This window comes from Bombina bombina, chromosome 2 (assembly GCF_027579735.1).
Source record: "Bombina bombina isolate aBomBom1 chromosome 2, aBomBom1.pri, whole genome shotgun sequence".
In the NCBI taxonomy this organism is placed as follows: domain Eukaryota; kingdom Metazoa; phylum Chordata; class Amphibia; order Anura; family Bombinatoridae; genus Bombina; species Bombina bombina.
In genome coordinates this window covers 811,785,316-811,799,783 of record NC_069500.1, presented here as the reverse complement: position 1 = coordinate 811,799,783, position 14,468 = coordinate 811,785,316, and positions in this window count along the sequence as shown.

Genomic DNA, 14,468 nt, shown 5'->3' with positions numbered 1-14,468 from the left:
TTATAGTTGCGGCGGGGTCTGGGAGCGGTGTTTAGGGGTTAATATATTTATTATAGTTGCGGCAGGGTTCCGGGAGCGGCGGTTTAGGGGTTAATAAGTATAATGTAGGTGGCGGCGGTGTAAGGCGGGCAGATTAGGGGTTAATAAGTATTATGTAGGTGGCGGCGGTGTAGGGGGGGATGATTAGGGGTTATTAAGTATAATGTAGGTAGCAGCGGTGTAGGGGGGGCAGACTCGGGGTACATGTTAGGGTGTTAGGTGTAAACATTCCCATAGGAATCAATGGGATATCGGGCAGCAGCGAACATGAGCTTTGATTCCCATGGAACCCTCCGCCTCCAGGGCGGCGAATTGAAAACCAGGTACGCTGGGCCGGAATAGTGGCGAGCGTACCTGGTAGGATCTTGATAACTTCCAAAAGTTGTCAAATTGTGCCGAACTTGCGTTCGGAACATCTGGAGTGACGTAACCATCAATCTGTGTCGGACTGAGTCCGCCAGATCGTATGTTGCGTCACTATATTACACTTTTGACGGTCTGTAGGGCTTGATAACTACGGCGAGTTAGGCTCACCACAAATACGCTGCGGAATTCTAGCGTATTTGCGGTTGACAACTTGATAAATAGAGGCCAGAGTGTCCTTAATATACACATATGTTTCAAAATAGCAGCAATGTCAGTAGTGGAATATATATATTTCATTTTCCTTGATAACAAGTTGTAATTTCAGACAAGATCCCGGCTAGTAAATAAAAAAGTGCCCACTTACTAGAAGTAACCTCAATCATATGAGGTAAGTAGGGATCATTGGTAAATATCCTGGATTCATCAGTCCGTCAGTGTACTTCAGTAATGCTTGGGTATGGTAGCTTCACTTTCTCTCTGTGTGTCCTCGGTGTCCCCAGAGGCAGAGAGTATATGGAGGGGGAAAGAAAGGCAACACAATAGTGCAATACCGTTTTGATAAAAATACACTTTTTATTAAAAATAAAATCTGCTTACATTATTCAACCTCAATTGGTAATGACACTCTAGTACTTTGGCTTGCTGTGTGGACTGTTGCAAACTTTCTTTAGAAAGAACAAGTCATTTGGGAAACGAATGTGCAAAGATCTTTTAAAACAAATGCTAAAACTGATACCTCATATCCAATTGAGGTTGAATAATGTAAGCAGATTTTATTTTTAATAAAAATTGTATTTTTATCAAAACGGTAACTCATATGATTGAGGTTACTTCTAGTAAGTGGGCACTTTTTTATTTACTAGCCGGGATCTTGTCTGAAATTACCACTTGTTATCAAGGAAAAGGAAATATATATATTCCACTATTGACATTGCTGCTATTTTGAAACATACGTGTATATTAAGGACACTCTGTGTGCACACCAGATCCATAATCAACATAAGATTCCACAGATTAATATCTTTGGTTTGTTTGTCTTAAAGGGACGTAGACACCATTTGTTAGATGTTAAAAATTAAGTTGTATTAACCCTGTTGTTATTTTTTATGAGCACTATCTATTTTATATGTATTATAGGAACATCATATTAAGATATACTTATTAACAACAGAATCTCAAAGCTAATTTGGCCTCAACAGCCACGTACTACTCATAGATTGTAGTAATTATTAACGGATTTTCAATTTACAATAGCAGTATAAAGGGGCTAAAGTACCACCTAATACCATTGTGATCTAAGTTCCAATGTCCATGCCCTTGATCAATTTCTTTCTATCTATTTTTTGTACACATTCTGGGCAGTGGTTTATCTGAGGCGGGGACCTTTAGAAATTCCCTGCCCTGATCTTGGGCAGCATCCACAGGGGAACTTGCAAATTCTAAAAATACTAGTCTCTAGGGCTTTCACATAGCACTGATTGTACTCACTTCTTTTCATCAATATATATATATATATATATATATATATATATATATATATATATATATATATATACAGTATCTATAGGAAGTTCTATTTATAAATACTTATATTCTTCTATGTGAAGAACATTGGAATGTGAAATATTTACAGTAAATACACACTATAACACTTTATTAAATATGAATATTGCATAAATATTATTTTTTACATGTTTTCATCTACTTAATCGCAAAAGGCTCATATGCACATATATACAGTATGTCTATATTTGTATACATAACTATGTATGTGTTTACATGTGTATATATGTCTGTAAATGCATATATACACATATAAATACATATGTACACACATAACATATACATACTGTATATATATATATATATATATATATATATATATATATATGTATATATATATATATATATATATATATATACACATACATAAATATACATATTTAGAAGTATATTTATGTATCTCTATGTTAAGCCCTTTGCCTGCCTTTTTTTTCCTAACATCTGAGACCTCATATCTTTGAGCCCTTAAAACTTGTTGGTGTAACATGTTGTTTAGATTTTTTTTATTAGATAGTGTTATTATGAGTGCAAATGTACAAGAGCTCTGTAGACACAGTAATCATTCTAGCGTAAATCGCAATGGGGCTCAAGTGATCGTGTTTACTTTCAACCCCTTATCGCTTGCACGTAACTGTTAGCACTCTCGTAATCTCGCCCTTTGTATTTTCCTTGAAAGGTTAAGTTCTACCAAAGTTATAGTATCTGCAGATTACAGCTGGCGTTAGTTGGCATTTGATGTGTTTATATCTTAAGGGATTTGTGGCATTACCCTGTCTTGACACACCACAAGGTATCTATTTCTGTTCTAGTTAATGCCCTTTAAATGTAATCCTTAAAATGAAAGGTACATTAAGGATATTGTGTAAGGTTCTTAAAAGGGATCTTGCTGCATTTAATCCTTTCTATGTTTTGCATGGGAGGAGGGTAAAGGGTTAGTGGCATTGCTGGAACAATGTGACTAATGACAATAGTATGTTTTAATTTCGTCCTTTTTACAAGCTGAGTTAATTTCCTGGAATGCTACAAAATAGAACATAATCAACGAATTGCTGTTTCCTAGAATAAATCAGGGCTCAAAATGATTAAATCATTAAAATAAATAGTAAAATGACTTAAAATAGTAATATAATGATTCAATGTAGAAAGGATATTATGTGTTACCGTATATCTTTGGCCCCTACACTTAGGGGATTTTAGGATATTTTTTTCTGTTGAATAGAGCTTATAAATCAGTTCTGTTATGTGTAAAAAAAAAAAAAGGTAAGTCTAGGGCAGCATTGTGTGACTGAGCGAGAGCAGCGATTCTCCTTATTATAGCTCTGCAGTTTATCATCACTGAATACATACAATAGAATAATTAACTGCATTTAAGGAACCAGGTATTACATTATATATGATATATCTGGAATTGAGCAGGGGTGTATTTTGGCCGAGGCCAACTAAGCCAGTGCTTAGGGCAGCAAGATTTTCTTGTGTGATTGTCTCTCTTGTGAGATTGTCTCTCTTGTGGGATTGTCTCTCTTGTGGGATCGTCTCTCTTGTAGGATTGTCTCTCTTGTGAGATTGTCTCTCTTGTGAGATTGTCTCTCTTGTGGGATTGTCTCTCTTGTGGGATTGTCTCTCTTGTGGGATTGTGTCTCTTGTCGAATTGTCTCTCATGTGAGATTGTCATTATTGTGGGATTGTCTCTCTTTTGGGATTGTCTCTCATGTGAGATTGTCTTTCTTGTGGGATTGTCTCTCTTTTGGGATTGTCTCTCTTGTGAGATTGTCTTGCTTGTGGCATTGCTCGCTGTCCACCCGACAATGAATAGGGGAGGAAAAACAGTATCTTTCTGTACTATTAATCAATCATCATCCAATGATTCCATTACAAACAAACTCAAGCGTCTTTGGATATTATTTTCATTGTCAGATTAATATCACAACAAATAGAGGGGCCGAATTATCCCCTGTTTCCGTGCGAGCCTGCTCCATAACTGATCCGCTGCCTCTGAGGCTGCGGTCTGCAATACGCCCGATCCTATACGAGGGGGCGGCATTGCACAAGCAGTTCTGGTGAACTGCTTGTGCAATTTTAAATGCAGACAGTAAAAAGATTAAAAAAAAATTCTTGCAGTTGTGAAAACACATCACGCGTTATGGCTTTTTTGCATTTTGGGATTGCGCAGGCATTACAAGTTGCAAAATAATGTATTAATCCAAACAGCCAAAATAACGCGTACTCCTAACAGCCAAATAGCGTGCGCGTTCCCGTATTTCCCCATAAAAGTCAATGGAGAAGAGAAATAGAAAAATAAAACAGTAAAACCCTAATCTGTTGCGCAAAGCCCTTGACATATTTTCCTCGAACAGTGTACATGAAAATGCGAATATTTCATATTGTGAGAATGTTTTCGTAATGGAATATGTTCTATTTATTTCTAAATAAATATTTCTCTATATATGTGATGATTTTTGGACAGAAATATCTATTTATAGAGAGATATGTATATGAATATACTGTATATATGTCTACTGTAGATATCTCAAGATCTATATGCGATTATCTCTTTGAAAATCCATCTGCGATATTGTTTAATGTGCATAAGATTGTAATGTGAAATATTTTCCTTGTATCCATAAATAAACATATCTCTATACATATAAATCCATGTTTCTCTATGTATGTGTAATTAAGTCAATGTAAAATCCCGTTGTCTGCTTTTTTTTTTTCTAACACCCAAGATCTCCTAACTTTTAGCCCTTATAACTTTTGTGTGCAATATTTATTTATTTATTTTGATTAGACAGTGTTAATATACTGTGCTTTTTAATGTATTTTTTAAGTGTTTTGTGAAATTTTTATGTTGTGGAAAAATGTTAACTACATCTCTTTGAGTGCGCAAAGGATTGTTGCGTTAAAGGCGATTGCGCGTGCGCAATCATGATTTTTCAAGACTTGTAATATCTGCGCAATGGAAATTGATTGCAAAAAAACCATATCACGCATTGAAAACCCATACCGTGTGACTTGCCCATTATCAGCACATACACAATTAAAAGACAATGGGGGCTATTTAACAAAGGTCTGTCGGACCTGATCCGACAGTGCGGATCAGGTCCAACAGACCTTGCTGAATGCGGAGAGAAATACGCTCTCTGTATTCAGTATTGCACTAGCAGCTCTTGTGAGCTGCTGGTGCAACACCGCCCCCTGCAGATTCGTGGCCAATCGGCCGCCAGCAGGGGGGTGTCAATACACCCAATCGCACTCGATCGGGTTGAATTGCGGCGATCTCTGTCCACTTGCTCAGAGCAGGCGGACAGGTTATGGAGCAGCGGTCTTTAGACCACAGCTTCATAACTGGTGTTTCTGGCGAGATTGCAGGCTCGCCAGAAACATGGGCCCTCAAGGCCCCAATGCAATAACACACTTAATTTTAAATGAGCAAATTTTTTGTTACAAATTTCAAAATTTCATTCCGTTTCTCCACCCCGTATAATGTGACAGCAATCAGCAAATCACAGACTCATATACATGTACACTGTGCACATGCTAAGTAGGAGCAAGTGTCTCAACAAGTGTGCATATAAAAAGACTGCACAATTTCATAATGGAAGTAAAGTTGTTGTTTTTTTTAAATTGCTTGGTCTATCTAAATCATATGTTTCATTTTGTCTTTAGTGTCCCTTTAAGAAGTTTAATTATTTGCCTAGCAATATGTCATCACATGAGCTACTACATATGAAGATGCTTTCCACAAAAAAACATCATAGCAGTATTAACACAAAATAATAAATAACACTTAACAGTGAGTTTTCTTTAAAAAGAAAAAACATGTCTACAAGTAATAAGTGAATAACAACACAAACACTGTGTAACTGGTATCAATAAAGGATTTAGTTCCAAATGGTGATATTTCACAAGGATTCGAGATAAACCTCAAAATAAAAGGAAAAAGGAAAACATAGTGAAGGTCTGTATTAAAGGGACAGTCTAGGCCAAAATAAACTTTCATGATTCAGATAGAGCATGTAATTTTAAACAATTTTCCAATTTACTTTTATCACCAATTTTGCTTTGTTCTCTTGGTATTCTTAGTTGAAAGCTTAACCTAGGAGGTTCATATGCTAATTTCTTAGACCTTGAAGCCCACCTCTTTCAGATTGCATTTTAACAGTTTTTCACCACAAGAGGGTGTTAGTTCACGTATTTTATATAGATAACACTGTGCTCGTGCACGAGAAGTTATCTGGGAGCAGGCACTGATTGGCTAGACTGCAAGTCTGTCAAAAGAACTGAAAAAAGGGGCAGTTTGCAGAGGCTTAGATACAAGATAATCACAGAGGTTTAAAGTATATTATTATAACTGTGTTGGTTATGCAAAACTGGGAAATGGGTAATAAAGGGATTATCTATCTTTTAAAACAATACAAATTCTGGTGTAGACTGTCCCTTTAAATGTAAAGGAAGAGCTTGATAGCCTGACACGTCACAGGAGGAGGGGATATTGGCAGTCGGTGGTCTGACTCCCGTAGAACTATTGGAGTATATGTTTGTCCTATGTAATCCTAAGTGTCATGTCTGTTTATGCTTTTAATATAATTTTGAGGTTTATCTCGGATCCTTGTGAAATATCATCATTTGGGATTATGGGGTCAATTTATTAAAGTCTGGTGGACATGATACGCTGTAGTGTATCATGTCCGCCAGACATCGCTGAATGCAGACAGCATACCATGTCCGTATTCAGCATTGCACAAGCAATTCTAGTGAACTGCTTGTGCAATACCACCCCCTGCAGATTCGCGGCCGCTAGCAGGGGGTGTCAATCTGCCCTAATGTATATGATTGGGCGGATTGCTGTACGCAGCCTCAGAGGTGGTGTATACGTTAAGGAGCAGTGGTTTACAGACTGCTGCCTCTTAAAGGGACACTATACCCAAACATTTTCTTTCATGATTAAGGTAGAGAATACAATTTTAAACAACATTCCAATTTACTTCTATTACCTAATTTGCTTCATTCTTTAGATATACTTTAATGAAGAAATAGCAATGCACACGGTGAACCAATCACAGGAGGCATCTATGTGCAGCTATCAATCAGCAGCTACTAAGCATATCTAGATATGCTTTTCAGCAAAGAATATCATGAGAATGAAGCAAATTAGATAATAGAAGTAAATTAGAAAGTTGTTTATAATTGTATGCTCTTTCTAAATCATGAAAGAAAAAATTTGGGTTTCATGTCCCTTTAACTCCTGTTTCCGGCGATCCTAAAGGCTCGAGTGAATTGGCCCAATTCGGCCAATAATAAATTGACCCTTATATCCTTTATTGATACCAGGTACACAGTGTTTGTGATTCACTTGTTACTTGGACACACCATAGCATTGTTTACCATTACACAAAAAGGGGGGCTCCCTTTTGTGGGAGGCATCTTGGGATATGGTGTTAAATATGAAGAAAACTGATTAGAATTACTATGTGTCTCATGACATTAATCTGACAAAGGGAATAATATGCAGGAATCCTCGGGTTTGTTTGGAATTTAATTATTGGATGATGATTGTTAATAGTACACAAAGTTTTTCATCCCCTGTTCATTGTTTATGAAATGTGCCGACCCACATGGGGAATGTTTTTGTTTACAATTATATTGCTTTTTAGTAATCTAATAAGGGTAGCGGTATATGGTGCAGATGATCTGTGCCATTGGTCAGTTATTGATATTTGTATGTAAATGGCTGTTTTCTTAGTGTGCCATAGGGATGTTAATTGTTTTGTTTCCTTTCTCTATGTAGTTATACATATAGGCACATTTTTACTTACCTCTAACTACATTTAGAAAATTAACCTAAATATTAGAAATTCTGTAAGTGTAAAAAGAAAATATCTTGTATACTTTGAAGGATATTAAACAATTTGTGCTTTTGTGTAAAACTTGAATTTTTGCTTTCTAAGGTGTGTGGCACAAAACACAATTTTTTGTTAAAAGTAAGCATTATTTAATGCTGCTTTAAGAATTTTGGTGTTTTACACATCTCCTAGTTGCCTAGCAAATTGTGGGACAAACCCAAATTGGGAATTAAGTCCCGTTGTCCATCTTTACCACTATTAAGGATAGACTAAACCCTGCAAAAAAAGCTCAATGCCTAACCTGGATGACCCAGACACTGCTTAAGTCTACCCAGACCTTTCCTCCTGGGTTAATCCAGGCCTCTGTTCCCTTACACCCAGTCACAGATTTAATGTTCAATTGATAAGTGAGCCGGGCTAAGCCCCCATGTACCCCTTCCCCAATTGTGATCATCCCACCACCTTTTTGCCCAGGTTCACTGCAGGTCTGCTTGACCCTGCCCACCGAATGCCCTGCCCCCACCCCTTGACACAAGAAACACTGCCCACAGACAGCCAATCATGCTCACAAACCACCATCCTCCACTCACATCTCTGCCTTGCCCACAACAAACACATATAGGCCTCCAAAAAAATACTAGAGATGCCCCCATTTATATAGGATTTTTTTTTTTTAAATGTGGTTTAATGTTTTTGAAGGCATTTTTGTAATGTTAGTATCCTTAAAGCGATAGTAAACACCAAAAATGTTAATGATTAAAAAGATAGGTTATTCTTTTATTTACCATTCCCCAATTTTGCATAACCAACACTGTTATAGAAATATACTTTTTACTTCTGTAATTACCTTGTATCTAAGGTTCTGCTGACTGCCGCCTTATCTCAGATCTTTTGACAGACTTGCATTTCAGGCAATTAGTGATGACTTTAAATAACTTCATGTGCACAATGTAATCTATATGAAACACATGAACTAATGCCCTCTACCTGTGAAAAACTGTCAAATGCATTGAAATAAGAGGCGACCTTCAAGGGCTTAGAAATTAGCATATGAGCCTACCTAGTATTAGCCTTCAACTAAGAATAACAAGAGAACAAAGCAAATTTTATGATAAAAGTAAATTAGAAAGTTGTTTAAAATGACATGCCCTATCTGAATCATGAAAGTTTAATTTAGACTTTATTATCGCTTTAACACTGGAACACCACTGAGTGACTTACTACTAGGGGTGAGTACAAATCTACGTAAGTTTCGAGTAGCCGTTTTGCAGCATGTTTTTGGCACCTGATATTTGTTTTACAAACAGGTTTTATTCAGTCTAGGCCGTTGTTTGCTTCTAGATGCAAGGCACCAACACTGAATGTTTCAAGCACTGATAAAAAGGGATTTGAAGATCTTCTAACCTATGTAATGCCCTAAATTAATAATACAGAATAAGGCCGGCATTTTTCATCTGCTGGATGGACAGTGTTCGCTCACCTGTCCACCCGGGATTGCAAAATGAGTTTGCTTGTGCATTGCCACCCCCTGCTTGTGCTAGCAGATACACCAGACGCAGCATGAACTTTTGTGCACTGTACTGTCCTTCAAAATTATGTATTTCCTGATTGATTTCAATTATAAGGTATATTTAAGTAACTTAAGTACAATATGAATGCGAGCTCAATCCTATTGCATCAGCCAATAGGATTTTTTCTACCTTAATTCCGATTGGCTGATAGAATTCTATCAGCCAATCGGAATCTAAGGGACGCCATCTTGAATAACGTCATTTAAAGGAACCTTCATTCAGTAAGAAGACTCCGGATGAAGAGGATGCTCCGCATCGGATGTCTTGAAGATGGAGCCGCTCCGCATCGGATGGATGAAGATAGAAGATGCCTTCTGGATGAAGACTTCTGCCCGTCTGGAGGACCACTTCGCCCCGGCTTGGATGAAGACTTCTCCTGGCTTCATTGAGGACTTCGGCCCGGTTGGATGAAGAATTCTGCCGCTTCCTTGAGGATGGATGTCCGGTCTTCAGAACAGTAAGTCGATCTTCAGGGGGTTAGTGTTAGGTTTTTTTAAGGGTGTATTGGGTGGGTTTTATTTTTAGTTTAGGGCTTTGGGCCGCAGAAGAGCTAACTGCCCTTTTAAGGGCAGTTAAAACTATTTAATAACTATTCTACCTAGTTAAAATAAATACAAACTTGCCTGTAAAATAAAGATAAACCCTATGCTAGCTACAATGTAACTATTAGTTATATTGTAGCTAGCTTAGGGTTTAGTTTATTGGTAAGTATTTAGTTTTAAATAGGAATAATGTAGTTAATGATAGGAATTTTATTTAGATTTATTTAAATTATATTTAAGTTAGGGGGTGTTAGGCTTAGGGTTAGACTTAGATTTAGGGGTTAATACATTTAATATAGTGGCGGCGACGTTGGGGACGGCAGATTAGGGGTTAATAAATGTAGGTAGGTGGCGGCGATGTTAGGGATAGCAGATTAGGGGTTAATATTATTTAAAGGGACAGTCTACACCAGAATTTTTATTGTTTTAAAAGATAGATAATCCCTTTATTACCCATTTCCCAGTTTTGCATAACCAACACAGCTATAATGATATACTTTTAACCTCTGTGATTATCTTGTATCTAAGCCTCTGCAAACTGCCCCTTTTTTCAGTTCTTTTGACAGACTTGCAGTCTAGCCAATCAGTGCCTGCTCCCAGATATATTCACGTGCACGAGCACAGTGTTATCTATATGAAATATGTGAACTAACACCCTCTAGTGGTGAAAAACTGTTAAAATGCAATCTGAAAGAGGTGGGCTTCAAGGTCTAAGAAATTAGCATATGAACCTCCTAGGTTAAGCTTTCAACTAAGAATACCAAGAGAACAAAGCAAAATTGGTGATAAAAGTAAATTGGAAAATTGTTTAAAATGACATGCTCTATCTGAATCATGAAAGTTTATTTTGGCCTAGACTGTCCCTTTAACTAGTGTTTGCGAGGCGGGAGTGTGGCGGTTTAGGGGTTAATATGTTTATTATAGTGGCGGCGATGTCCAGAGCGGTAGATTAGGGGTTAAAAAATATAATTCAAGTGGCGACGATGTTGGGGGCGGCAGATTAGGGGTTAATAAGTGTAAGATTAGGGGTGTTTAGACTTGGGGTTCATGTTAGGGTGTTAGGTGTAAACATAAATTTTATTTCCCCATAGGAATCAATGGGGCTGCGTTACGGACTTTTTTTCATCCGGCTCTCCCCATTGATGTCTATGGGGAAACCGTGCACGAGCACGTACGACCAGCTCACCGCTGACTTAAGCAGCGCTGGTATTGAAGTGTGGTAAGGAGCACAATTTTGCTCTATGCTCACTTCTTGCCTGTTAACGCCGGGTTTGTAAAAACCCGTAATATCATCGCTACAGGTAAGTGAGCGGTGAGACAAAACTGCTAGTTAGCACCGGACAGCTCATAACGAAAAACTCGTAATCTGGCCGTGTGTTTCCACAAAAAAGACAGTGTTATCTAGACCTGTGCAGCTGCAAAAAAAATAAGAAACAAATATTGAGGGAAATTCGTTTCCCCGAATATTCGTCTGCTACACTATTCGGTATTCATTTATTGAAAATATTAGAGGATACTTGATGCAAATACTGGAGAATTTTTAGCATTTTTGCCTATCAAAACTATATATATATTTTTTATTTTTTTTTAAATACAAGGTATTGACCTAGACCCATTTTGGTATATTTCATGCCATCAAATGCGATCATATAAAAAAAAAAAATCATTAACTTTTTTACAAATTTTGGGTTTCTCACTGAAATGATTTACATACTACTTGTGAAGTCATAACACAAATTATTGTAAAAGCTTCTCTGTGATCCCCTTTGTTCAGAAATAGCAGACATACATGGCTTTGCCATACATTTTTTGTAATTAAAAAGCTGTTAATTACAGCTGCGCACCACATTTCTGAAATTCCCAGCAGTGAAAAGGATAATTAATTAGCAGGTAAGGGTAATAGTAATGTAATGCAGGTGTTCTGTCAGACAAGCGAATTCATCAGACTAGCAAACCGAAGTGACGTTCCGTCAGTTGTCTGATAAAAAATCCATACTGCCCATGCGCTGCTCTTCTCATAGCATTCCAAATGCAACTACGTCACAGCCCATCAGAATAGTGAACAGAACGGCTGTGCGCACTAGCAACATTTCTATTTCTATTTGTAAATATAACTATTTGTAAATATAATAGTACACACGCTGCATGTTAACAGCTGTCACATGTACAATTGGCATTGTGCTGTACAGATTAGTACACACACTGTCCTACGTTGTTTTGTACCTATATAAAAAAATCTGTCTGATACCTTTTGTAGAAGTCTACGGTTTCTTGTCCCTCTTTGAACACAGCTGTCTGGTCTCCCCACAAGCATTGGACATACCTATCTTGAAATGTTACAGGGACAAGAAACCGTAGACTTCTACAAAAGGTAGAATGTTTTTATATAGGTACAAAACAATGTAGGACAGCATGTGTACTAATCTGTAGCGCACAATGCCAATTGTACATGTGACAGCTGTTAACATGCAGCGTGTGTGCTATTATATTTACAAATAGTTATATTTACAAATAGAAATAGAAATGTTGCTAGTGCGTGCGGCCGTTCTGTTCACTATTCTGATAGGATGTGACGTAGATGCATTTTGGAATGCTATGAAAAGAGCAGCACAAGCGCGGTATGGATATTTTATCAGACAGCAGACAGAACGTCACTTCCGTTTGGTAGTCTGATGAATTTGCAAGTCTGACAGAACACAGGTATTACCTTCCCCCCTCCCTGATTTGGCAAAACAGCTCCCTCCCCTCATCCACACTCCTCACCACTCTCTTAGGTACTAGCAGGCAGTCTGCCAGTATGAAGTTTGTTTTTTGTTTGTTTTTTTAATTTTTTTTTCTTTTTTTCTGAAGAGTAAGATCCCCCCCCCCCTTACCCTCCAACCTCCCTGATCCCTCCCAATTAAATACACCATCTTAGGTACTGGCAGCTATCTACCAGTACCCAGTTTATACATATTTTATATTATATTTTAATTAATGAATTAATTATTTTTTCTGTATCGTAGGGCCCCCCCCCCACCCCGTGATTACTAATAAGTCCCTCAACCTCCCTTATATCCATCCCCCTTTTTCCATAGATTATCATCCCATCCCTCCCTCTGCCTTCATTTTTTTTTCTGTAGCAAAGGGTACCGCCCATCCCTTGTGACAGTCTATGTTTATGACAGGACAGCTTCATGGCTACTTTTGTTACTTTAAATTCTCTCTCGCACACAGGGGATGAGGCTCCCTCCCAAACAGAATCATGTGATTTCTTTCACACACACATACAAGGGGCGGGGCTCCCTCATAGACGGCATCATGTGATCTCTCACACAAAAACCTGGGGATAGTGCTCCCACACAGACAAGAATCATCAGAAGAATCATGAAATCTCCCTTGCACACATACAGGAGTTGGGGCTTGCACACAGGCAACATCATGTGATCAACACTCACACAGCAACTCCACTACAAATAGGTAATGGATGATACTGTTCAAATACCCTAAACCAACTTTTATGTTTATGCTACAAAGTAAGTGGCTAAATAGAAGAAGAAAAACAAAACAAAAAAAGCACAATCTTTATGTGGATTGAATCCCTGATGCCAAACATACTTAACTCAGGAAATGTATTTGGAAACCCTATTCTAAATCACTTGCAGTATACTTGGTAAAATAGGCTAAAGAAAGTTCCTCTTTTGTAAAATGGAAAATAAAGCACAGTGCAATTACAGGATCTTTCTTAGACTTGCAATAAATAATCATACCACTCAAATGTAAAAACTTTCTGAATGCATTAACATTGTTTGCTGCAATTGTTTCTTAACCCCCCCCCCCCCCTACTGGTTTCCATATTTTCAGGAGTTATTGTGGACCTATTACTAGAGTAGACAAGGCTTGCTACTGTGATTCCATTAGCAAAACTTTTCTTGTATTGCCCCTTATCTTATCTTATATTTTCTGCTGAGGCAAAATAGGGACAGATCATGTGCAGCAGGTTTGTGCTTGTGACATCTTCAGTGTGCACTTCCAGTTCTCAGAAATCAAAAAGCCCAGATTTGTACAGGAAAATGTGGGGTGAATATATATTTACAGTATATTACAAAGTTGTTGTTTTTTGTTGTTTTTTAGTATTGGAACTGTTATCAAGCACTTTTCATTAATAGCTTTATCTGTTATTGGGAAGCAGACAAAAATGGGTAAAGACTTGGTCAAGATAATTTCCAACTCATCCACTGTTCACTAAAGCTTATAATTAAATCCAGAATAATTCCCACTTGATCAGTATGTTCATACTGATATCTACTATTAAAAAAATAATTCAAATTACTTCTTTGAAATACTTTGACATGTCCAAGCAAGCAACTCTGAAATTTAAGTCTTCTGATTCTCGCCAGAAAATAGGTCCCAAGGCAGCTTCATTCTATTTGCTTTTGCATCCAGCGTACAAAAGTCTGTCAGGTAGCTTACATAGAAAAAAAAGCCAAAAGACTTTAAGCATTTGTAGTAAAACATTCAAGTGATGTATTAAAGGGACATAAAGCTGCAATTAGAAAATATTT